This window comes from Lynx rufus, unplaced genomic scaffold (assembly GCF_022079265.1).
Source record: "Lynx rufus isolate CCGP_SWC_20201006 ecotype Redwood Valley unplaced genomic scaffold, mLynRuf1.p SCAF_9, whole genome shotgun sequence".
In the NCBI taxonomy this organism is placed as follows: Eukaryota; Metazoa; Chordata; class Mammalia; order Carnivora; family Felidae; genus Lynx; species Lynx rufus.
This window is the reverse complement of record NW_025814897.1, coordinates 50159666-50185113: the sequence shown is the minus strand read 5'-3', so window position 1 is coordinate 50185113 and position 25448 is coordinate 50159666. Positions and strand designations below refer to the sequence as shown.

Genomic DNA, 25448 nt, shown 5'->3' with positions numbered 1-25448 from the left:
GTCCAACAAGCAAAGCAAAGCAATGGTGACTGGAGATATGCCTTTCAGGCCGTAAGAGATCATGAACTCTGACTTGAACATGCAGATTTCTCAGAACAGAAGGAGGAATGTTCCCAACCAGCAGTCAAGGGCTATGTTCCAGACTCTGATGGGTCCTACAGTACCTAAAGACAGGGGACAATGCTCTGTAAAATTAGCCTGTGATATATAATTAATTTCATTGGTTTTTGCTGGAGCTTAATTTTTATTATGTACATAAAAAGAAGAGCTCATACTGGTTCCTTTAAAATTTATATGCACTGTCTGTATACCTTCTCAGTTTTTCGAGATGAATATTGTTCTTTTATCTGTTTGCAGTGAAAGGCACAGAAAATGAATTTGGGATTTTATGGCTTGAGGTTAAAATATGGTTTGCATGTGCAAATATTAAGAGCTAGTTGAATCTATTCACTTTTCCTCAATAGAATGTTTGTCCTATAAGTGGCAGCTGCTTTACACCAACATCCAAAGCCTGCCATGATCTGAAACATACATCATCTCACTCTGCTTGGGATCCTATTCCCTAGGCTTCTGAATAGTTGCAGTTCTTCAGCAGCACCCTGCATTTCTTGCTTCCGTGTCTTTGCAAATATGGTTCTTCCTCCTTGAAATCTTTCTCTTCTCTCCCTCAACCCCCCAGTAATAGAATAGAGGATGCCTACTCATTCTTTAGGGCCCAAACATGAAATGCCATCCAATTCCATGAGGCTTTCTGACTGGAGTTCAATATTCCCTGTTTTGTGCCCCCAGTGTATCCTACACACATTATTGACTTCTGGCTCTCCTCCAGTCAAGGAGGTAAGTGAAACATGTATATTTTTGGCTTTATAGAAAAATACACGTAATGGAGGATTATGCTATTTGGTCCAGCTCAGTATGCTTGTGATCCCCTCATTCATATAGTCTACTGTCCTATCAGTATGCATCCTTGTTTGGTCTCTTTCTCTACAAAGTTTTACTAAAATTTACATTCATTCCTTCTCAAATTTAATTCCTCAAATTTACTAACAAATTATTTTATTTCTAATTAACACTGATAGCTGCTCACTCCTCCTATAAAATAGATTTTCCTACTGAACCCTTCCTTTGATCAATACCATATGCTTATCTTCTAGTTTTTATATATTTCAAAAATTTCACCTTCCTTTAACAAAAATCCTACCTCATTAATTTCTATATCCATATATTCTGACCAGACCTCCTCTCATTTCTCAATTGCCCATCATTTATAATGGGTAATCTAGTTATTGGTCCAAACTCCAGCGTATTGCTCACAGAATTAAGGTTATTCCATACACAGCATTTTTATGCCCAATACTGGAAAACTCCTCTTTAGCCCATATTGTATTCTCTCTCCTGTATTTGTGTTATCATGAATTCATAGATCATTCAAAAGATGCAATTTAACTCTCTTACCTATAATCATTGTTTCTTACTCTTCGGGCTGTTTGTTTTTCCAAAAATAAGTGACTCAGACTCATCTTAAAATTTTCTGCTCCAAGGCACTGAGGTGGCTCAGCTTGTTGAGCGGACGACTCTTGATGTCACCTCAGGTCATGAACTCAGGGTTCATGGGTGCAAGCCCCCCATCAGGCTCTGTGCACTGACAGTGCAGAAACTGCTTGGGATTCTCTCTCTCTGCTACTCTCACCCCCCAAGGCATGCTTGATCTCTCTCTCTCGTTCTTTCTCTCTCTTAAATAAAGTAATAAAAACATCTGCTCCAAGATGTGAAATTAATTCGTAAGATACAGTTCTTTTTTGTAGAAAAAATATTGCTAGCCAAAATTCATGGACAGAGAGGCCCGTGACATTGCTCCCCCATTCTACCATTCCCAGCAGGCAGCTGGATTAATGGAGGAGAGCGTGCTCTAGCCTTAGTGACAGAGGACAGACTTCTTTAAAAAGGGAGGGAGTTCATAAGCTCATGTTATCTCAAACGTGTCATTGTTTTTCTTTTCAGAGTAAGAGTATGTAAAAATATTTTATCCTTTCACAAGCCTCCAGTTTTGTCCACTAACATAGGTGTTCAGTCCTATAAAGCCATTCTGATGGTTTCATGGATGTACACATACCCCCAAACTCATGAAGTTGTATATGTTAAATCATACCTTAATAAAGTATATATTTTAAATAAATGTTAAAAGAAAACTTTCTGTAATGATGGAAAGGGTCTATCTTACAGTATAGAAGACTCTCATACAAGACAATAGCCATTAACCACAGGTGGCTATTGAGCATGTGAAATGTGGCTAATGTAAATGAGTAAATGACTTTTAATATAATTTATTTAATTCCAACTTAGATACTTATGATTAGTGTAGACTGTCCTGAATGACACATTTATTTGACCCCAAATAAAATTATGGGGTTGAAAAGTCTTCCCTTTCTCTTTTTTCTTTCTTCTTGGCTTCTGGCCTATCACCAGAGTGGGTAGATCCAACTTTGTCTGAGCACAGACCCAACTATCTGAAAACAGAAAATTCCAACTCTAATATTACCCTTCCCCAGACAAACACCAGGTGATCTAAACACATAGATCATGTAGCACCTCAAATAATGTTGCCATACACTTGTAAAGAATAATAATAAACAATGCATTTTGAGATTTAATCTAAATTTCCCCTCTAGCTCCTTTTTATATGAAATATATTAGCCTCATGTATTTTATTATGTGTTATATTACATTACATATTGCATCATTGTCCACTCCCTTGTTACAGTAATTTTTAATTGCTTCTCAGCCTTTTGGCTAAGATCAAGTACAGTAATTTTTAATACTGATTTCCAATATTTTAGAAGCATTGAGAAACATAATATCTATATCCACAATGTTGCAAAATAATCTCCTTAGTGGAGTATGAATTTTCAGCAAAGCTGAAACTATAAAACAAGAAGAATTTGAAAAATTCCAACAGTGTAGAGCTGATGCTAAGTTAGGAAAGACTCTGACATAATTATTTCCCAAAAGATGCTTTTTTTAAAAGCTGCTTTTAAGTCAAGACTTTTAACTTGTAAGTGTCTGTGTGAAGTACCTCTTCTTGCAGGCAACAAGGAGACTTACAGTTCTATTTTGTACAAACACCGGCAACTACTTGGATTAAAAATTGTTTACTGGTTTCAATGTTGACTTAAGTGAAGACAGAATTTTTACTAAGATGTTAAACATCATCTCACTGAAGTTTATGAAATGTATGTGTAGTGACTATGATTTGGCTACGTGGTTGCATATGTGAGAATTAAAAACAAGAAATTCAGGGGCGCCTGGGTGGCTCAGTCAGTTGAGCGACCAACTTCAGCTCAGGTCATGATCTCACAATTCGTGAGTTCGAGCCCTGCCTCGGGCTCTGTGCTGACAGCTCAGAGCCTGGAGCCTGCTTCAGATTCTGTGTCTCCCTCTCTCTCTGCCCCTCCCCCACTCATGCTCTGTCTCTCTCTGTCTCAGAAATAAACATAAAAAAAAATTTTTAATAAAAAAAATTAAGAGATTCAATATTTTCAAAAAGGCTTATGTAGACTCCCACATTACTGAATTGGAGATGATCTTAGGACAATTTACTGAGAATATTATCATATGTTAAGCTCTATTTGATATCACACTATTTTATGTTTCAAGCACATATTTTTATTGTGAGTGACAAATTTGCTGAATTAGTGCTAATACAGATCAGGAAGGGGACAAGAAGTCAATATACCCAGAACAATAATTTTCAGAGTATCAGAGTTTTTTTTCTTAAAATTTAAGTTTTTAAATGGAAAAAATAATCTTTGAGTCATTTTGTTTTTTAAGCAATCTCTCTGCCCAAAATGGGGCTCAAACTCACAACTCCAAAATCAAGTCCCATGCTCTATGACTAAGCCAGCCAGGTATCCCTCTTTTGAGTCATTTTAGAATTAGTAGTAAGTGGGGCTGTGACGCAGTCTTCCCTAGAGCCTCCAACATCTTCCTCCATTCTGACCTCCTCCGTGAGGACCAGTAATCCTGAGTTTGGGAGGCAGAGCTCAAGGAATCTGTCAGAGTATCAACTTTATGGTTTGTAATTTTTTTTCATACTCTCATGGCCACTGCCTGGGATGCTGCCCCAGTTGATTTTTCATCCCGGGTTGATGACTGAACCCTTTGGAAAAGGTCTAGATATAATAATAGAATATGTACTTACTGGTCATCTGAGCTTCCAAAAAACCTGTAGTCACTTTCCCCAAAGGGGACGTTCCTTTCTCAGTTGGCCTTTCTAGGGGTTCTCTTCGATGCAGCACAAGATCCTCTTAAAATTAGTTGAGTGGCTCTTCATCTTACACAGAAGCCACAGCACAGCATTGTAATCATCTCTGGCTTTCTTGTCTTACAGTAATTTTTGACTCATTGTAGTTATTTGTCTTATCCAAACCCTGCAGCCAGATCGTACTACCCTGCCATCACCTATCCCTACCTCCATCCATATAATGGAGATCTTTCCACTCCCTCAAAAATAATTCCAAATCTCTTCACTGAATTATCTCCATGCAGGTTTCTTTATGGACATGAAAAGCCACATGCATTTCCAAAACCAAATCTGTATTAAATCAGACATATATGGCCTGAGAGACTTTTCACAAAAAAGAAGTACCTTGAGTATACATTATCCCACTCTCTTGCTCTTCATTTGTTTAATTTTATTATTATCAACATCATCATCATCATCATCATCATCATCATCATCATCTTCATCATCATTTGGAGGGTTCAGGGCAGGGGCAATCAGGAATGGTATACAGCAATTCAGGGATTATGTAATTCCTAACTCCAGTTGGTGAAATTCCGTAATCTTGTTCCCTGTCTTTATACAGCTTAAAAAATGAAAGACATCCTGCTAATTTTGTTTTATCTAAAAGGCTATTAGGGTCTTGTCAACCTTTTCATTTTTTTAGATTTAGTATTTAATTTCATTTCTACTAAATAAATTCAATGTTCCTCTTTCCTACTACAGAAATAATTCCCTGCCTGAATTGCCTCACTGACCAATACAGTCAACTTCTATTCCCAAGCGAACATCTGTTACATTTTTTGTGTGTTACTCATCTAGCAACAACTTGAAAACAAGAATCATGTCTTATTCTTTTTTAATGTTGTATTTATTTATTTTGGGGGGGGGAGGAGCTGAGAAACAGGGAGAGAGAGAATCCCAAGTAGGCTCCATGCTATCAGCACAGAGCCCAGTGCAGGGCTGGATCCCATGAACTGTGAGATAATGACCTGAGCAGAAATCAAGAGTTGGATACTGAACCAACTTAGCCAGCTAGGCACCCCTTTTTTATGTAAAAGAATAATGATCAAAATAGATGTTCAAAAACATTTTAATGTACTAATTAAATGACCAACTTTCCAGAATCATGGAAGTGGGTATAAGGTAGCAAAAATCCCAATGTGAAATTTATAGGAGGTAGACCCTTTTCCCAGTCCACAAACTCAGAAATGCAAAACAAAATTAAACTTTACATTTCCATTTCTGAACTTGATTTCCACCTCAATCCCCCATTTGACAAAGGTGAAGAATGACTCTTGGCCTGGTTCTTGTGTTTTGCCCCCCAATTAATTCAAGATTTAGATGGCAATTCAAGATTTCCTCTACCCAATTTTCTTTGAGTTGTGTCTAAGTTGTGGGAAGAATGGGTGAGGGACTTTCAAATATCAAAGCTTTGGGGCAAATAGTATCTGGGCCTGGATATAGTCTGTTAACATGGATGTGCACTGAGATGCAGATAATCTAATCTGGGTTTTGGCTGTTATCATCTTCTCACTCTGGCATGTGCAGACATGTCTGCATTTGCATCTGGTTAATGGTTATTAAGTTTGCCCTGGCATTGAACTCTTCCCCTCATCCTGACAGAGAACTCATAAAGCCCAGCACAATTTAGCAGCCAATGTCTCCCCTACCCAGGGCTGCACAAGGCGGGGAACAGGTGGCAGAGACAGCAGTGTGCATGGACTCTTCCTGGAGATAGACAGTGGCATCTACTATTTTTTTCTCCTTAGGCAGAAGAGAAACAACAAACCAGGGGACAATATTAAATGTTTAAGGGGAAAAACATTTTCTTGACACAAATTTATCAGTTTAACCTTTAAACAAAATTAAACAAATTTTCCTTGTTGTGACATTGCTGAGGAGCTTAGGATGCTGATGTGCACCATGAATCTCCAAGAGAAAGTATATCAGTGCAGCAATTATCTGTCTTATTTGAGCAGCTACCCTGGCACAAGTGATCCCTAGAATACAATTTGCGGAACGCTGTTCCAGTAAACTATGTAATACTGGCCTGTTGTTACTGTTCACTTAATCACCAACACAGATCAGGGTGTGAGGGTAGTTTGACTCTGTATCTGAGAATCTGGCATCTCATTTCAATTCAGTTTAAGTTCTCCTTGACACTACCTCAAACAATACGCAAATGTGAACCTCCGGGGGATAAATGGGAATGAGGCATGTTAAACAAACCTCCAATCTCTTTATGCTTCTCCATTTCTAAGTGGTCATGTCAAACTAGAATTCTATTATTTATTTAAAAAAATTAGAAGCAGGGCATTTGGGAAAGAATACTGGGCAGGAAGTGGAATATCCAGTCCTGGCTATACCACTAACTGGTTGTGTGGCTTTCATCAATGCACTTCCCCTTTTGGGGCCTCAGATTTTTCATTTTATATTGGGGATGATAAAGAAGGGAGAGGGTGGGCTTACCTTTCCATTCTGATGGCATTCTGCCTAGTGACCAGTCACTGGTTGATGGATCTATCTAGCAAACTAAGTAAGAAACTATTTCTCACAGTGCATCAGCAGCAGGAGGCATCAATATTGACAATCCCATATGTTTACATTGCACTTTGCAGTCATTCAATCTTTTAACAACAGTTACTTCACTTGAACCTTAGAATAGCCAATGATATACAGCAGGGATTATTATTCGTTTTACAGACAAGGGGAAACCCCATTTCAAATATTTCACCAAGGTCACTCAGCTCTTCAGTGACAGAACTGGGCTTGAACTCTGGCCTTCTGACTTAAGAGTCCATGTGTATTTAATGATACTGTGTTTCCTTCCCGTTCTGAAACCCCAGCAGGGAGTAGTTTTACTCCATTCTCCATTGCTGCCAATGTGTCTCTAGGGAATGCAGTACTCATTTTTTCTGAGAGGAAAACACAATGTTAACTCATACAACATAATAATGTTATGGTTTGAATGAAAAAAAATTGCTCCTGTCAAATTCAACTTATATTATAAGACTGAATAAAAATTTTATGTACTGGGTGAAGGAAAAATACAGAAAAAAGTATCCTGAGTGGATGAGCTTAAATTATCTCTCATTTGAATGAGTTCATTTCCCAAAGAGAGTTTCATCAGGCTTTTTAATTAAGAACAAATTGTTCATCTAGAGTCAGTAATTTTCCAGTGACCTCTTCTTAACACTCCCATCTCAGGTGACAGAAATGACAATAGGACTTTCAAATTAAAAATGTCAAGCTCTTGCAGATATTGGGCCCTTCAGTTCAGTAACTGAGTCAGGGAAAGGAGGTGACTTGGGGGAAATAGTAACATTTTAGCCAAATTTCTCCCCTAAAATAAAACTCAATGGTGTTAAAGAGGCCTTAAGTTTGGCAGAAATTGACACTAGAGATTGGATACATCCAGTAAAGTGTTTAAACAGGAAAATGTATGCAAATACACACACACACACACACACACACACACACACACACAAGTATGTTTATGTAACATTGCCTCAACATGGAAAAAATTCAAAAGGATACTTCCAAAATTGCTAATATGATGTTATTACAGCAGTAGTTGCAAGTGGGGTAGAGGGCAAGTAAGATGGGAAAAGGGAGAAGGAAGCAAAAGAAAAGAAAAAAAAATAACTAAAAATAGAAAGTATGAATGATAGGATAACTTTTATTTTTTTATATAAATTTTTATGTGTGTACAAATAAAAATTTTAAGGGAAATATTATAGCAGGTGTTTTATGAGATACTAAAGCATTTGAAAACCCTGAAGAATAAATACTGTGTCAGGGACTGTAGGGGATGAGGCTCAAGAGCTGGGTAGAGACAGGAGTAAGGAAGGCTAAATGCAGAATGTAATGGAGCTTAGATTCCTTTGGAGGTCAAGGGAGAGCCACGGGGAAGTTGTAACTAGGAGGGTAACTGTTTTAAACTTGAGTGTTAGGTCATTTTTTGTCAGTGTGGTGTGATTAGATAGGTCATAGGAGGAGGGAACTAATGATCCTTAGTGATGAGTTCCTACACTAGGGCAGTGGTAATAGGATCAATTCAAAGTACAGAAATTCAGAAAAAATAAGTGGTAGTGCCATCATTATCTTTACAAGTACTACTTTACATGTTCACTATGACTACACTATTACTATTACCATAACTTAAGTGCAACTATTTAATTAGCGCTTACTGTGTACCAGGTGCTACATCTAAAACCATGTTTGTTATCTTAACTATTACAGTAACCATGAAAGATGGGCACCTGGCTGCCAAATACTGTACAGAGCATCATGTGAGGCATGAGAAAGTGACCTTAGCAAAGAGAAGAATCAAACAGAAACCAAAATTTTCAAGACAAACATGGCTTAAAAACCAAGCCATGATATGTAACAGAAGCTACTACACTCACATGATTTTGACACCAAATCATTCAGATCCAAATGTTCTCCAAAATGATCACAAACTGTTTTGACAGTAAATCGCCACATGCATGCATTCCAAAGATAAGAGCCCACTTCTTCCAACAACTCATCTGCTTTACAAACCCTATCCCTGCCCAGAACATACTTATTAATTTACACCCTGAAATCACTCCATGACTAACTCTAGTTACTAATAACCTCTAATCATTACAGAAATTCAAATATAAACTACTATGAGGTATCACCTCACATCTATTAGGAAAACTATCAAAACAAAATAACAAGTATTGGAGAGCATATGGACAAACTGGAAAGCTTGTGTACTATCGGTGAGAGAGTAAAATGGTGCAACCACTATGGAAAATAGTATGATGGCTCCTCAAAAAACAAAACAAAAAAGCACACACAAAAAAATAGAATTATAATATGATCCAGAAACCCCAAGTCAAAAACTAAGTCTACATCAAAAAAAAATTGAGAGGAAGATCTTAAAGAGATAAATGTACACACATTTTCAAAGCAGCATTATTCAAAATAGCCAAAAGGTAGAAGCAACCCAACTGCCCATCTACAGACAAATGGATAAACAAAATGTAGTGTGTGTATGTGTGTGTGTGTATATATGTGGTAGAATACTATTCAGCCTTTAAAAGGAAGGAAACTCTGACTTGTGCTACAACACTGATGAATCTTGAGAACATTACTCCAGGTGAAATAAGATAGACGCAAAAAGACAAATATGGTATGATTCCACTTATATGAGGTGTCTAAAGTAGTCAAATTCGTAGAAGCAGAAAGTAGAGTGGTGGTTACTAATGACTTTCAGGGAGGGGAGGAGCAGGGAGTTAACAGAGAGTTTCAGTTTTGCAATATGAAAAAGTCATGGACATCTGTTGCACATCAGTTTGAATATACTTAACAGTAGTGAACTGTACCTTTTAAAACTGTTGACGGGAACCTGGGTAGCTCAGTCGGTTAAACGTCTGACTCTTGATTTTGGCTCAAATCATGTTCTCAGGGTCCTGAGATCAAACCCCACATTGAACTATGCACTGGCATGGAGCCCGCTTAGAATTCTGTCTCTCCTTTTCCCTTTGCCCCTCCGCACTCTCACACGCATGTGTGCTCTCGCTCTCTCTCTCTCTCTTTCTTAAAAAAATGGTTGAAATGCTAAATTTAATGTTATATGTTCTTTACCACAACTAAAAATTTAAAACAAAACCTTCTAAACTCCTTTCTGTGACCTCCTTCTTTGCAACTACTACTAGGACAGATGAGATGGGACTCCCCCATACTCAACAAGTTTATAAATTCAGTTCTGTATGATCAGCAGCCTTCCCTCACGATTTCTGGGGGACTTAGTGTGCCATGTACACCCTGCAGGTCACAAGTCCACAAATATAGTGCTCAAGAACATGGGCTTTGAAGACAGACACATTACAGGCCCTTGAAGTTCTGGCATTCACTAGCTGTAAAATTTGGGGAAATGTATGAAACCTCTCTGATACTTCCTTCTTCACATGGGGACAGAATAAGAGTGCTTACTGCATAGGGTCATCGTGGGTATTAAGTATGATAATAAATGAAAGTCTGGCATAGTACCTGGCACACAGTAAGATGGTGCTTAATAAATGTAGCTTCTGATAGTGCTCTGTGCCCATTGATACCATTCCTTCCACTACTCCATCATTCTGAGTGGAAAGTGGGAAGGATTCCTGCCCCCTCCATCTGATGCTTCCTTTCTGTTTATTTCCTAAACTACCATTTATTGAGCTCCTACCAAGTGACAGGCCCTGGGCTAGGCATTGGGAGTGTGATACACAAGTGCTACATCATAAATGAGTTTCACCTCTGGTAGCAGAGTGAACATGCACTCAAATAATACACAAAAGTAAACTGGAAGTGTGAGGTGAAGTGCTGAGAGTGAAGGGAGCACAAAAACATCTACTGTCAGGGTCCCAAATTAAAACACAAGTTTTACATTTGTTACATATGTGCAATAACTAGTTCCAACATGTGAAAGCGCTGGCATATACTGGGCACTCAATAAATCTTAGCTTCCTTTTATTTTAAGATACTTAGAAGCTTTGTTCTGCTTCTTTCAATATGTTATTATCCATAAATCTACTAGAGTCACAAGTTATAATAGGAGGTAGAATATCCTACAAGAGAAAGTCAGTGACTAGAGTGTTGTAAATTTTTGTTCTAAAATTTCTGTTTATTTCTGGAGGTCAGAATCCCAAGGGATAAGCAATGTAAAATTAAATAATATAAAATTAAAGTGGATAATGATATGTAAGCCTCTACTACTGTAATGGTATGTAATAAGAACTTAGCAAACCTGATTTTTATTTTCCTCACTTGCATTTGCTTTAGATGCTGTACAAAACAATGTAAAATAAATTCTCAATATATCTTTGTCTTTGAAATCAATCAATCAATCAATCACTGTGTTACAGAACTGTTTTAAAACCCCATCTGCAGGAAAGTTAGTAGTGGTTGTAATAATAATAATAATAATAATAATAATAATAATAATAAATTGTTTTATTGTGGGAGACTGAAAATAAGCTGGATAAAGGGTCTAAAGACAGAATCCATTAGCTTTGTTTCTTCTTCACAACACCTCTGGCCTTTTAAAAATAATTCCACCAGTTCAGATCCTTTTTGAGAAGAGGATCCAGAAACAGAGTACAATTAGTCTTGAGACTTTCCCTCTCTTTTCTCCCAAAAAAGAGGGAAAAAATTAAATCAACTTACTATATGCATGGTACTAAATATTTTTACATCTAATATCCCATTCTCCTCAGAGCATCTCTGCAAAATGAAACTAGTGTTCTCATTTTCCAAATGACAGACATGAGACTCAGAGATGTTCTACAACCTGCCTTGAATCACACAGCTGGTAAGATTCCAGGTCTGTGTAACCAGCAATCTGGTGTTAGTTCAAATTTCTTACCCTGGCAGGAGCTGTGACAGCTCCTTAACTGTTTTATTATTCTCAAATTATCCAGAAGGATGCCAGATCCAAGTATAACTTTTTCTGGAGATACTTAAAAATTGGAAAGCTGCAACAGGTACTGATCTGAATAATCTTGACTTTGAAAGCTTCTCAAGTTCTTGTAACTAAACAGATCACAAAAGAAAAGCTATCATAAATATTGCAGCAAGTTAAACTTTCTTTGGAGAAAGTTTCTGAATTCCATGTCTATGAATATCAAAGAAATAAGAATTGCAAGTGGGTATCCATATAATGCTGTGTTAACATTCACTGCTCATTCTCCCTCCTGCTTCAATGGTGGAAAAGATTAATATATCATTCAGTTAATACAAAGTGTAATTTATTTCCAGAGTGCTATGTTTCCTTTATAGCATCAAATCTGGCAGCTCTACACAAGTGCTGTTCTGTCAAGTGGAATAATGCTTTCAATGAACTTGTCTCTGGAATATCAAATGTGTAATCTGCTGCACAACACGCAATCCTACTGCTCAAGCCCTCATCATCTAGTCTACTGGCTTCCACGTAAAAAAAAAAAAAAAACACTCCAAGGCCCTGACCTCAATAAGATGCAAACCAGCCACCAGAATCTACAAGATTAGTTCTAGTTTGTTCAAGTCCCATTCTGCAATTCTGCTTCTGTAACCACTGAGCATAAAGAGGGTAGGAATATTTCACAAACCCTAAAGTACTCTGGCCCTGGACAGACAATATTCTACAGAACAATGAGATTTATATTGCTTCTCCCAAGAAGAGTGCATTCCCATGGAATCCTAATACCCTCTCCTGGGACCCTCATTGGGTAATGCTTAGATGCTCCAAAACCTACACCTTGGCCAGCAACTAGGTTTTGCCGTTCTGTCATACTGCCCCAGTTCTTTAACAGAATTTTATCCAGCTAGACATCATGCTTCTAAGAAACAACAAAGGGAACTCAAAAATATCTACTTTGCTAGTAACAATGAGCCCAGACCCTTTCCTTCCATGAATTCATTCCTGGGCTGCTCTTTTCTGATCTTTTTCCCCTTTAGCTACCACGAGACCTCAAGATTTACTTGTGGCTCCCAGAACATGAACTTTGTGTTTCCGTCTCATCTCTCCCAGTGTAAACTCAGGTTCACCTAAGGACTGTGTGAACTTGGCTTATCCAATTCATTTAACAAAAAAAAATACTTATATGTGCCAGCATTATTCTAGGTGCAAAGAATAACAAAGAAAGTTATATAAAGTGATAGATGCTAAAAAGAAAAACTAAATCAAGAAAGTAGATGGGGAAGGATAACTCAAATGCAAACAGGGTCATCAAAGAAGGCCTCACTTTGGAAGTGATATTTCAGCAAAGACCTAAATGAAATGAAGGAGAAGGCTGCTAGTTGAGCTGCCTCAGGTAAGAGTAACCTGCCAGATGTAACAGTCATGGAGAACATGAATGATAGTCAAGTGGGTCTATCTCTTGCTATTTAAGAAAGGATCAACATATTGCTTATTACTTATTTTCTCTGAGCCTCAATGTTTTCAACTATAAAAATCTCAAAGGAATTTTTAGTTTCAGTGAGATAATATACATAAAACTCAAGTCACTTCATTGCAGCTCGATCAGTGTTATTTAAATAGATAAATGATATATAAGTAGACAGAGAGATGGGCAGATTGACAAGAGAATATGGTAAAGTAGGATAGGATTAGATAGGACAGAAGAAGATGCAACAGGGCAGGATAGCTCGAGATGGCCACATGGGTAGTTAGAGAGATAATATCCATCTAGGCCCAGAGAATCCAACATTACTACTTAGCCCCCACTTAACTGGGGCACCTAGCTACACAATCCATAATGTAGTCTCCTGATTTGTGTCCTAGACATAGCTCTAACACTAAAAATTAGTGTGACTTTGGATAACTCATCCAGTACTTTTGAGTTTTATGTTCCTCATCATTTAAAGAGACCAAAGCACACTAAATAATTGTTATGGCTTCTTCAGGTCTGTTACTATATGTTTCAATAACGCCCAAAATTTATTTTTATGGGCTTTACCACAGTTAAATAAAGGAGTGATATTTACACAAAGGGATATAGGTTTTGTCATTTCTTAAAAATAGCAAGAAACAGTCTCCAGAATATATCATGTTAGGCCACAAAACAAATCTCAATAAATTCAAAAAAGACTAAAATAACATTATGCATCTTTTCCAACCACAACGATATGAAACTAGAAGTCAATCCAAGAAAAAATTTGGACAGAACACAAATACATGGTGGCTAAATAACATACTACTAAAAAATGAAAGGGTCAACCAAGAAATCAAAAAGGAAATAAAAAAATACATGGAGACAAATGAAAATGAAAACATAATAGTCCAAAATCTTTGGGATGCAGCAAAAGCTGTTTGTTCTAAGAGGGAAGATTATTGCAATACAGGACTCCATCGCAAAATTTAAAAAAATCTCAAATAAACAAACTTTGTATATATCTAAAGAAGCTAGAAAAAGAAGAACAAACAAATCCCAAAGCCAGTAGAAGTAAGGAAATAATAAAGATTAGAGCAGAAATGACTAAATTAAACAAAAGAACAGTTCAATGAAACCAGGAGCTGGTTCTTGGAAAAAATAAAATAAAATTGATAGCCATTTAGCCAGACCCAACAAAGAGAGAGAAAGGACTCAAATAAATAAAATCAGAAATGGACGAGAAATAAGACAAGGTCCAAAGCATTGGAGAGAAGGCTGAAAAGAGTGTGAAGATTGCTCCTAGAGCAGTTGTGTATATAGAAAGTGAAATTTGGGGCGATATTACTATAGGACCTAGGACAGTGATTCACTCTAAAGCATGAATTATTGCAGAAGCTTGGCCAAGAGTGATCGGTGAAGGTAATTTAAAAGAAGAACAAGTGTGCAACTACATGGATGGAACTAGAGGGCATTATGCTAAGCAAAACTAGAGAAAGACAAATCTATGACTTCACTCATATGAGGACTTTAAGAGACAAAACATGTACATAAGGGAAGTGAAGCAAAAATAATATAAAAACAGGGAGGGGGACAAAAATATAAGAGACTCTTAAATATGGAGAACAAACAGAGGGTTACTGGAGGGGTTGTGGGAGGAGGGATGGGCTAAATGGGTAAGGGACATTAAGGAATCTACTCCTGAAATCATTGTTGCACTATACGCTAACTTGGATGTAAATTAAAAAAATAAATTGAACAATACTGTATTATAAAACTAAATATAAATAAATAAATAAATAAATAAATAAATAAACAAACTAAAAAATAAAAGAAGAACAGGTGCTTATCATAAATGCTTACCCTAATAAGATCACCCTTGATGCTTGAAGATCCAAAGCCGAAACCTATGATCAATGGCAACAATAATGTGTTTGACATTGGCTGTTATTTCCAAACCATGAAAATGGGAGATAATGCAATTGAATCAAAAGCATATGTGGGCAGAAACATAATATTGACAAGTAGTTGCATCATTGGGGCTTACTGCAACCTGAATACATTTGAGGTCATCCCTGAGAATACAATGATCTATGGTACAGACTGCCTTCGTCAGGTGCAGACTAACCGACCACAGCCCCAGACACTACAGCTGGATTTTCTGATGAAAATCCTGCCCAAATACCACAACCTAAATAAGACTATGAAAGGAAGCTCAACTCCAGTTAAGAACTAAGAACAACATATGACGTCAAGATAACAGTTTGTTATATTTTTGAAAGGGCCACAGTGTTTATGCACTCTTAGCAATTCACAGAATAATATATGTTGACTTTATTTTATAAAATTGAGTCAGAGAGGAAAGTAATGGATTTTCTTTGTAACTGTCCTATATAATTTATATAAAATGCATTATTTTCTTCTATCCTTATTGCTTTCCTGAGAATTTACAGATTTGGTTCAATTTTCTTTTGTCATATAAAATGTTGGCTATGATTTTGGTTGTATAAAAGACTCCCTGTGATAAGAAAGGGCATATTATTATGTATTTCTACTCTAGCATAAACTATACTAAATAAAAATGCTAATGACAAAAAAATAGAAATAAAAACCAACACCACAGAAATACAAAGGATTATAAGAGAATACTATGAAAAATTATATGCTCATCAATTGGACAACGTAGAAGAAATGGATAAATTCCTAGAAACATATAACCTCCCAAAACTGAGTCAGGAAGAAACAGAAAATTTGAGCAGACCAGTTACTAGAGATGAAATTGAATTGGTAATCAAACAACTTCCAACAAACAAAATCCAGGACCAGATGGCTTCACAGGTAAATTCTACCAAATATTTAAAGAAGAGTTAATGCCCATCCTTCTCAAACTATTCCAAAAGATAGAAGATGAAGGAAAGCTTCCAAATTCATTCTATGAGGCCAACATTACCCTAATATCAAAACCAAAGACACTAAAAAACAGGCCGGTATCTCTGATGAACACAGGTGCAAAAATTCTCAGCAAAATATTAGTAAACTGAATACAAAAATACATTTTAAAAAACCATTCACTAAGATTAAGTCTGATTTATTCCAGGGGTGCAGGTGTGAATCAATATTTACAAATCACTCAATGTGATACATCACATCAAGAGAAATGATAAAAATCATAGATCATCCCAAGGTCCCAGGGTGGCTCAGTCGGTTAAGTGTCCAACTCTTGATTTTGGCTCAAGACATGATCTCACAGTCGGGATCATCTCAATAGATACAGAAAAAGAATTTGACAAATACAACATGCATTCATAATAAAAGCTCTCAACAAAGTAGGTTTGGAGAAAACATATCTCAACCTAATAAAGGTCATATATGAAAATCTACAGCTATCATCATCCTCAACGGGGAAAAACTGAGAGCTTTTCCTCTAAGATCAGCAATAAGACAAGGATGTCCACTCTCACCATTTTCATTCAACATGTTACTGGAAATCCTAGCCAAAGCAATCAGAAAAATAAAAGGAAATAAAAGGCATACAAATTGGAAAGGAAGATTAACATTTCCACTATTTGCAGATGACATGACACTATATTTGGAAAACCCTAAAGACTCCACCAAAAAACTATTAGAACTGACATATGAATTCAGTTAAATGCAGGATACAAAACTAGACAACAATATGCAAAAGAATGAAACTGGACCACCTTCTTACACCATACACAAAAATAAATTCAAAAGGGACTAAAGACCTAAATGTCAGACCTGAAGCCATAAAATTCCTAAAAGAAAATATAGGCAATAATCTGTTGCACACCAGCCTTAGTACTGTATTTGTGGATATGCCTCCTAAGGCAAGGGAAACAAAAGCAAAATTAAACCATTGGGACTACACCAAAATAAAACACTTTTGCACAGTGAAGGAAATCAGCAACAAAACAAAAAGGTAACCCCCTCAATGGGAGGAGACATTTGCAAATGCGATATCTGATAAGGGGTTAATATCCAAAATATGTAAAGAACTTATACAATTCAACACACACAAAAAACAAATAATCCAATTTAAAAGTGGGCAGAAGACAAACGAACAAAGAAAAAAATAGGTGAAGAAATGGACTCTTAAATGCAGAAAACAAGCTGGTGGCTGCCAGAAGCTAGATGGGTGTGGGAATGGGTGAAATCAAGGGGATTAGGAGCACACTGATCTTGTTCAGCACTGAGTAATGCATAGAGTTGTTGAATCATTATGTGGTACAGCTGAAACTAATATACTATTATATATAAATTATACTTCAATTAGGGGCTCCTGGGCATCTCAGTCAGTTGAAGGTCTGGCTCGTAAGCTCAGGTCATGATCCCAGGGTCATGGGATCAAGCCCTGCATCAGGCTCTGTGCTGAGTGTGTAGCCTGCTTAAGATTCTCTCTCTCTCTTCATGAAGAGACACTTTTCCAAAGAAGGGATCTAGATGGCTAACAGACACATGAAAAAAATGCTCAACATCACTCATCATCAGGAAAATACAAATCAAAACCACAATGAGATACCATCTCACACCAGTCAGAATGGCTAAAATGAACGACTCAGGCAACAAAAGATGTTGGCGAGGATGCAGAGAGGATCTCTTTTTCATTGCTGGTGGGAATGCATACTGGTGCAGCCACTCCGGAAAACAGTATGGAGGTTCCTCAAAAAATTACAAATAGAACTACCCTATGATCCAGCAATTGCGCTGCTAGGTATTCATCCAAGTGATACAGTGGCACATGCACATGTTTCGAAGGGGCATATGCACCCCAATGTTTATAGAAGCACTATCAACAATAGCCAAAGTATGAAAAGAGCCCAAATGTCCATTAACAGATGAATGGATAAAGAATATGTGGTATATACACACAATGGGGTATTACTCAGCAATCAAAAAGAATGAAATCTTGCCATTTGCAACCAAGTGGATGGAACTGGAGGGTATTATGCTAAGTGAAATAAGTCAGTCAGAGAAAGACAAAAATCATATGACTTCACTCATATGAGGACTTTGAGAAACAAAACAGATGAACATAAAGGAAGGGAAACAAAAATAATATAAAAACAGGGAGGGTGACAAAATAAAAGAGACTCATAAATATGGAGAACAAACTGAGGTTGCTGGAGGGGTTGTGGGAGGGGGGATGGGCTAAATGGGTAAGGGGCATTAAGGAATCTACTGAAATCATTGCTTCACTATATACTAATTTGGATGTAAATTTTAAAAAATAAAAAATAAAGCTAAATAAAAAAAAAAACAAAAACAAACAAAAAAAAACACCAAGTGTAAATAATACTTCTGGAACCAGAGAGCTGTGCTTTATAAAGTAGTAGAAAGCTGAATATAGTATGCATTCCATGTGTTTTATCCCAATAAAATACAATGGTTAGCTACAAAAAAAAAAAAAAGAACAAAACTAATGAGCTGAAGACAAACATTATTTAAATTGTTAACCTGTGTGTTTATTTGTTGTAAATTGGGGGAATTAAGATTCAGACTTTAAAAAGAGCAAGTATGGAAACAATATACTGTAATGGAGACTCTTAATTTTATGTCAAAAGCAAGAATGCAAAATTGTATCTGTGCAATAGTTCCAATTATAGAGAACTTAATGTAAGTAAGGGTGCACGCACATGTGCACACGTGCACGCACACACACACACACACACACACACACACACACACAACCAGCATCAGAAAATATAAATTCTTGCATTTTTTAGACACCTTTAATTGGCAATGTTATGACTGACATCTAAAAATTTGTCACTTAAAAAAAAAGAATGAAATTTTGCCATTTGCAACAAATGGATGGAACTAGATGATATTATGTTAAATGAAATCAGTCAGTGAAACACAAATATCATATGACTTCACTCATATGTGGAATTTAATATACAAAACAGATAAACATAAGGGAGGGGAAGCAAAAATAATATAAAAACAGGGAGGGGGACAAAACATAAGAGACTCTACAATGTAGAGAACAAACAGGGTTGCTGGAGGGTTGTGTAGGGGGAAGGGGTGGGCTAAATGTGTGAAGGGCATTAAGGAAGACACTTGTTGGGATGAGCACTGGTGTTATACATAGGAGACGAATCACTGGAATCTACTCCTGAAATCGTTACTGCATTATATGCCAACTAAGTTGGATGTAAATTTAAAATTTTGAAAAATTAAAAAAAATATTCTCTCTCTCCTTCTGCCTCTCTCCCCCACTCTCTCTGTCTAAAAAATTAAAAATATAAATAAATAAACAAAACTTCAATTAGAATAAAAACAGTGAGCTCTTTAACATACACAACTTCCTCATAAGGAATAGGAAGAGTCACAACAAAGAAACATACGACAGTGAAAACAGAAATTAAAATTTTTAAAAACAGAAATGTATGGTCCAAGACCTGAAAGACATTATTTAACATGTATAGTAATCTTGACCTCTTGAACTTATCAAGTTCAGCATTTAAAAATAACTTCTATATAAATTTTCCATATTACTACAAGTGTAAATTTATCTTAATTTCAAGCTTTTAAAGTCTGTGCCAGGCAATAAAAATTAATGCAATTTGATTCCAATGTTATCTAATAATCACAATAACTTTTTCAATAAATATACAAAATATTAAATGAATGAATATGAAAAATATGCAAGCCTATTTCCTTGACCTTCATGATATAACATACTGTTATTTATAAACTGATGACCATTCATTCATTTGGGAGCAATTACTGGAGACTAACATGTACCAAGCACAGTGTCTTCATGCAGAGAACACAAATATGTCAAGGCCTTTGCCTTGGAAAAGCACAATTTAGTGGGAAAGACAGAGAAAAAAAATGCTAGAGTACTGAATAATAAATTCATAATCAATGTGAATACATGATATAAGTGTACCATAATAGAAAGACAGATTAATGACCCCTTGGGTAATCAAAGGTTTCAGAGGAGAAATACATTCAAGGAGTTTTCAAGAAAGGAAGACAATTTTTTCAACAAATATATATCATGCTCATAATCAGAAAAAAAGTGATAAAGAGTAATTATATCAAGGTGATTAGACTTTAGGTAATTATTTTTCTCTCTGGCCTTTTATTTTTTTGGATTGTATCCAAATTGTGTTTTATAACTCTAATCAGAAAGTGATGCAATATTAATATTGCAAAATGAACTATGTGCTGTTTATGGTTAAGGTCCTTAAGTTTTATAACTAAAGCTAGAGCTAACTTTTCTCTAATTTATCAAAAGTGACAGTAATCTGGTGACAAAAAGGTAAAAATTTAATCTTTAGTTTCCCAGCAAGGAAATAATATAGTCAACATTTACTATGTAGAACGCCATCCAGGAACACTAAAGAAACCCAGACAGCAACACTACTTGAACAACAGACAGACTTCATGCTTAGACTTTAAATCTAAGTCATTCCTGCCCCCACATCACTTCTGCATCTTCCACAGCCCAGGCACATTATACCACTTGCCATCTGTGAGTAGAGCATGCTGATTGGGCTCATACACTTGCCCTTCTTTGACTGTTTGCCAGACTTCTACACATGATTCAAGACTTACCTTCCACAATTTCTTCTGTAATGCCTCCCCATATAAAATGAAAACTAAGAATGAGATTTATATGTCAGGTTTTTTTTTTCCCAAAAAAGAGAATCAAAGGTTCTTAAGAAAGAGCTTTTCTAGGTGTGAGGCCTCTTCAGTCCAGGCCCTCCTTGTCTTTTAAGCCTGTTGGCCATGTTAGTCCTGCAACTCTGCCCCTCAATGATCCTTCCTAAATATACTGTGTTGTTCATCTCTTGTCTTCCTCGCTTTCAAATATGAGTAAGATATACTCATCCTTTGGTCTGGCCTCACGGATCCCTTAGATATCTAGACTCCCAAAAAGAACAGAGGCACTGGGAACTTTAAATCAAGAATATCACATGTGTCTAGTCATGTTAACATTATCATACTGACCAGAAGCTTTGTCTGACTAGTGAGTAAGACTGATTTTAATTCATGCCCTGTTATATAGGTCCTCAATAAAAAAAAATGGAAAACTATAGTTATTACTCAATAAATATAATTTGTGGAAAAAATATCTTCAAGATATATTCAATAAATTTTATTGAATTCTTACTACATGCCAGGCATTATACTTCATCAAGCTTGTGTTCTAGGGCAGGATACAGAGCAAGTACTTCCAGATAAAGTGATAAACTACTGCATAAAGAACTGCCTTTGGTATGAAAAATGAATACTCCATGTATTCTGGAGAAACTCTTTAGGGTTTAATTCATAGATGCCATTTTGATAATACCAGAGTTGGCTGAACCCTACTCCCCTAGGCTCGCAAGGCCACCTTTGCATTTCTCCCTATGAACACAATTCTTATCACTTAGAAATTATCTATTTATATTTCTATCTCTCTAAATAATATGTTTCTCAAGAACATAAGTCATATTTCATATCACTTTTTAAGAGTTTAACATAGATTTAATCATCTAGCAATGTGCCATAAAAGCAAATACAAAATGACTATAAACCATCAAAATCATTTACAATAGTAAAATCATGTTTCAGGCTCTACAAAATGTCCATAAACCTTTACACATATTGATTAAAAATGCACCCTCAATAGACTGTGAAGGAAGCATATAACACCAAAAAATTTGGCAAATTTTGACCTAAATTATCAGAGATGAGTAGAGATGAAAGTTCTCTGGTCAATTCTCTTTGGGCTCCCTCTCTCACACCAGCTTCTAAACTGGAATATGGCTGCCTACAAAAACTGATATGATAATGCACAAGGAATAAAAAGGCCTGCAACATAAATGGGGTGATTCTTCCTGTACCTAGAAATTCATATTAATTTCAAAATTGGCATATTATTCAAGTAGAATTCAAAGTTTGCCTACATTTTGAAGATAAACTGGAAACTTCAAAATAAATTTCATGTATTCATAGGATGAAATCTGAGTCTTGGAGGCAGGAAATAGGGAAGAGCCTCACTATGGTCTGCCATTGAGGGAATTCTAGTGAAAAAGCTTAAGACCCTCTCATCGATATCAATCCCTTATTTGAGAAAGCAGGCATAAATTTTTATTATTTTATTATACCACAAATGACAGCTATCTAATAAAATTATGCCAGCTGTAATAATATGAATTAAGCTTTTCAATAACAACTTTCTTTTTTAGAATATGGAAAAAGCTTTTAAGAGATTATTTGGGATAAATGAGTTCTATGAAAAGAGAAATAAAAATAAATAACCAAGCTAATTGGTTTCTTCTTTCTGCCTTGATAAATTTAAAAGGAAACAGCATTCAGAATAAAATTCTGAATTTTAGTTGTCAAGTTGTCAAGTATTTGAAGACCTAACAAGAATATAATGGCAAAATTTTGTAAAAAAGTCTCAAGTCTTTTCATTTTTATCATATACACTTTTCTTTCCTATTTCATTCTACATCCTAAATAATATAAGAGAAACCTGAGTAAAAAAGTCCACCCAAAAATTATGTAGACAGATGTGTGAACAGTAAGAAAAACTATCATTGTCTTTGCCTTAGTGACAAAGGTAAAATATGCATGAATTATGTACAAGCTTAAACTAAAAGCTCTCAAAATATTTAAAAACTTTTAAATACTTAAAATTTTTAACCTACTTTTCCTCAATTTTCAATTGAAAAATAATTTAGCACTACAGAAAAAAATATAAGAAAAAGAAAGTAAAAATTCTGACAAAAACAATGGCAATTGACCAAAAAAGTGTCAACCCAAGACAACACTGACCATGCTCTAATAATAAAGTTTCCCTCTCCAACATTTCAAAGAATCAATGGTCTCTCCAGGTATATATGACCAGTCATGTCTGACATGGTGGCCTAACATGCCAGCAAAAATTCTTACAAGGCCACTGTTTTAGGATTGTCAGTGCAAAGTAAGGCCTGCCAATTAAAGTCTAAAACTACTGTGATTAAAGGATATTGATATTTAAAAATTAAAGTCATTTTCCATCACAATGGAAAAAAATCCTATTTTTATCATTTTGCAAGCAACTAAGAATATAATTAGTTGACCAAGAGACTATGGTCATCCCTTCGAGTCTCTCTAATATAATTTTTTTATGTTCTTTTCAGAATTATGTTTGTCAACTTATTTCCTCACTAGTGCTTCTTCCCAACATCACTGTCTACCTGGAGAACTCAGCAAACCTCTTCTATCTGTTCAACCACACCCAGTATTACTTATGTTATTTGTGGAGACTACCAATTAAATCAGTAATGATAGATTAATCAAATCGAATACAGTCCTATGGTAGAACTGGAGTATAAATTATATTTCTCATAAGATTTCTTTTTCAACAGAATTTTATATTATTAGTAATAGCTCACATTAATATATGATGCTGTGCTTATGGTTGGAGTGGGTTGGAGAATGAAAAAGTTGTTACACTGAAAAAAAGGATCATGTGGAAAATGGTATATTATTTAAAGAGCTCTTATGGCAAAAAGTTATTATTGAGGAATTCAGTATTTTTTCCACCCCATTTCTGACCACATTTGTTTCTAGCATTATTCAGTTGCTGACATCTTGATTCTTCTCATGTCCATTGGTACAAAGTATCAATACCCCCCTCCTTCCTTAGTTTGGCTCTGATTTCTAACTCTGGTTGATAATTTTACCTCTCTACCTAACACTTCACATAACAGAGCTGGTCCTAGTATGAATGCTCACTTTTGAATCCCATTCTTCCTTCAAGATAACTCAAATATTACATCCTCTTTGAACTTTTTTAAATAACTAGTCATGTCTCAGATATACACACCTTCCCAGACACAAGCACAACCTTAATATTCACAAAGAATTTTGTGGATATCCTAGGAATTGCCTCATTTTGTTTATGTGGCAGTCTCCATACTCTAGGATCTCCTTGAGTCTAAAAACCATATCTTGTTCATTTTATATCTTCAAAGCTTTATACACAACTTCATTAAGATTTACTGAGTGCTTTACATATGTTCACATATTAAGCCAGATACTAGAAATAAAATAGCAAAAATAGGCATGATTCTCTGCCTTCATGAAGTTTATAGTCTCTTAGGAGAGAGAAATTATTCATAATCTCAAAAATTGATTATAAATTTGTAACCATAGGCTTCTATACTTCTATAGTTCCTATGCACATATAATTGAAAAATCAGGCTTCAGCAGGGTGACCTCTCTGAGGAAGGGACATGTGTACAGAACTCAGAAAGATGAATTAATCAGGCACACAGATGAGAAAGGAGCACTCCAAGTGGAAAGGGCACAATGAGCAAAGAATACGTAGCAAGAGAGAAAACAGTGAATATAAGGGACCGAAAGAAGGCCAAGATGGCTGGCATGCTGAGTGTGAGGATGAAGGCAGTACAAACTGAGCCTGGAGATGTACGTAAGGATCAGATTTTGCAAGACCTTGTAAATATGGAAGGATTTTTGTCATTATTCAAAGAAATTTGTGAAGCCAATGAAGTTGGAAGTGACAGGATAACGTGATTAGATCTGTGCTTTCACACATCTTTGTGGGTACAGAGAATAAAAAGGATGAAGGTGAAGTATATGTATTAGACCAGTAACAAAATTCTTACAGTAGTCCAGGTGAATGTTAATTTGGAATTAGAATGGGTCATTGGTGGTAGGAATAAGAGAAATTTGTATACAATTCAAAGAGTCTTAGAAGAAAAATCCAGTAAGACTGTATAATAGACTGGAGGTGGAGGTTGATGCATATGGAGATGTCAAGGATGATCCTGTTTTTTGGGTTTTTTTTTTCTGCAACTGAGGTTAGCACTGCCATTATCTGTCATAGAGAATAACAGAAAAGGACTAAGTTTGAAGGAGAATCATGAGTTTGCTTTTGGACGTGTTGACTTTGAGGTACTTTGGGGATATAGAAGACTTGAAAGCAAATGGACAATGTATTATAAGGATCTAGAATTCAAGTGGATAATCTCAGCTGTAAATATAAATTTACCTATCACCTGAAAACAGCGATTAAAACTGTGACTGTGAATGAAATAGCCTGTAGAAAAAGTATAGAATGATGAGAGTAATAAGCCTAGGGCTGAAACTTGAGGGACTCTAGCACAGTGGACAGAAAGGATTAGAATACAGAGAGAAAGAGAGAGAGTGAAAAGTCAAGGAGGTAGGGAGAAAAGAAAGAGACTTTCATGTTAAAATAAAAGGGCAAGAGAGGACATTTCAGGAAGGAAGATTTAGCCAACAGTGTTGAGACTGCTGAGACTTTAACTAAG

The 25448-nt window shown here is 36.0% G+C and overlaps 1 pseudogene; it reads left to right on the top strand.

Annotated features, from left to right (window-relative positions):
• Window positions 1-11563: 11563 nt before the first annotated feature.
• LOC124505916 (dynactin subunit 6-like) lies at window positions 11564-15382 on the top strand (annotated as a pseudogene).
• Window positions 15383-25448: the final 10066 nt, after the last annotated feature.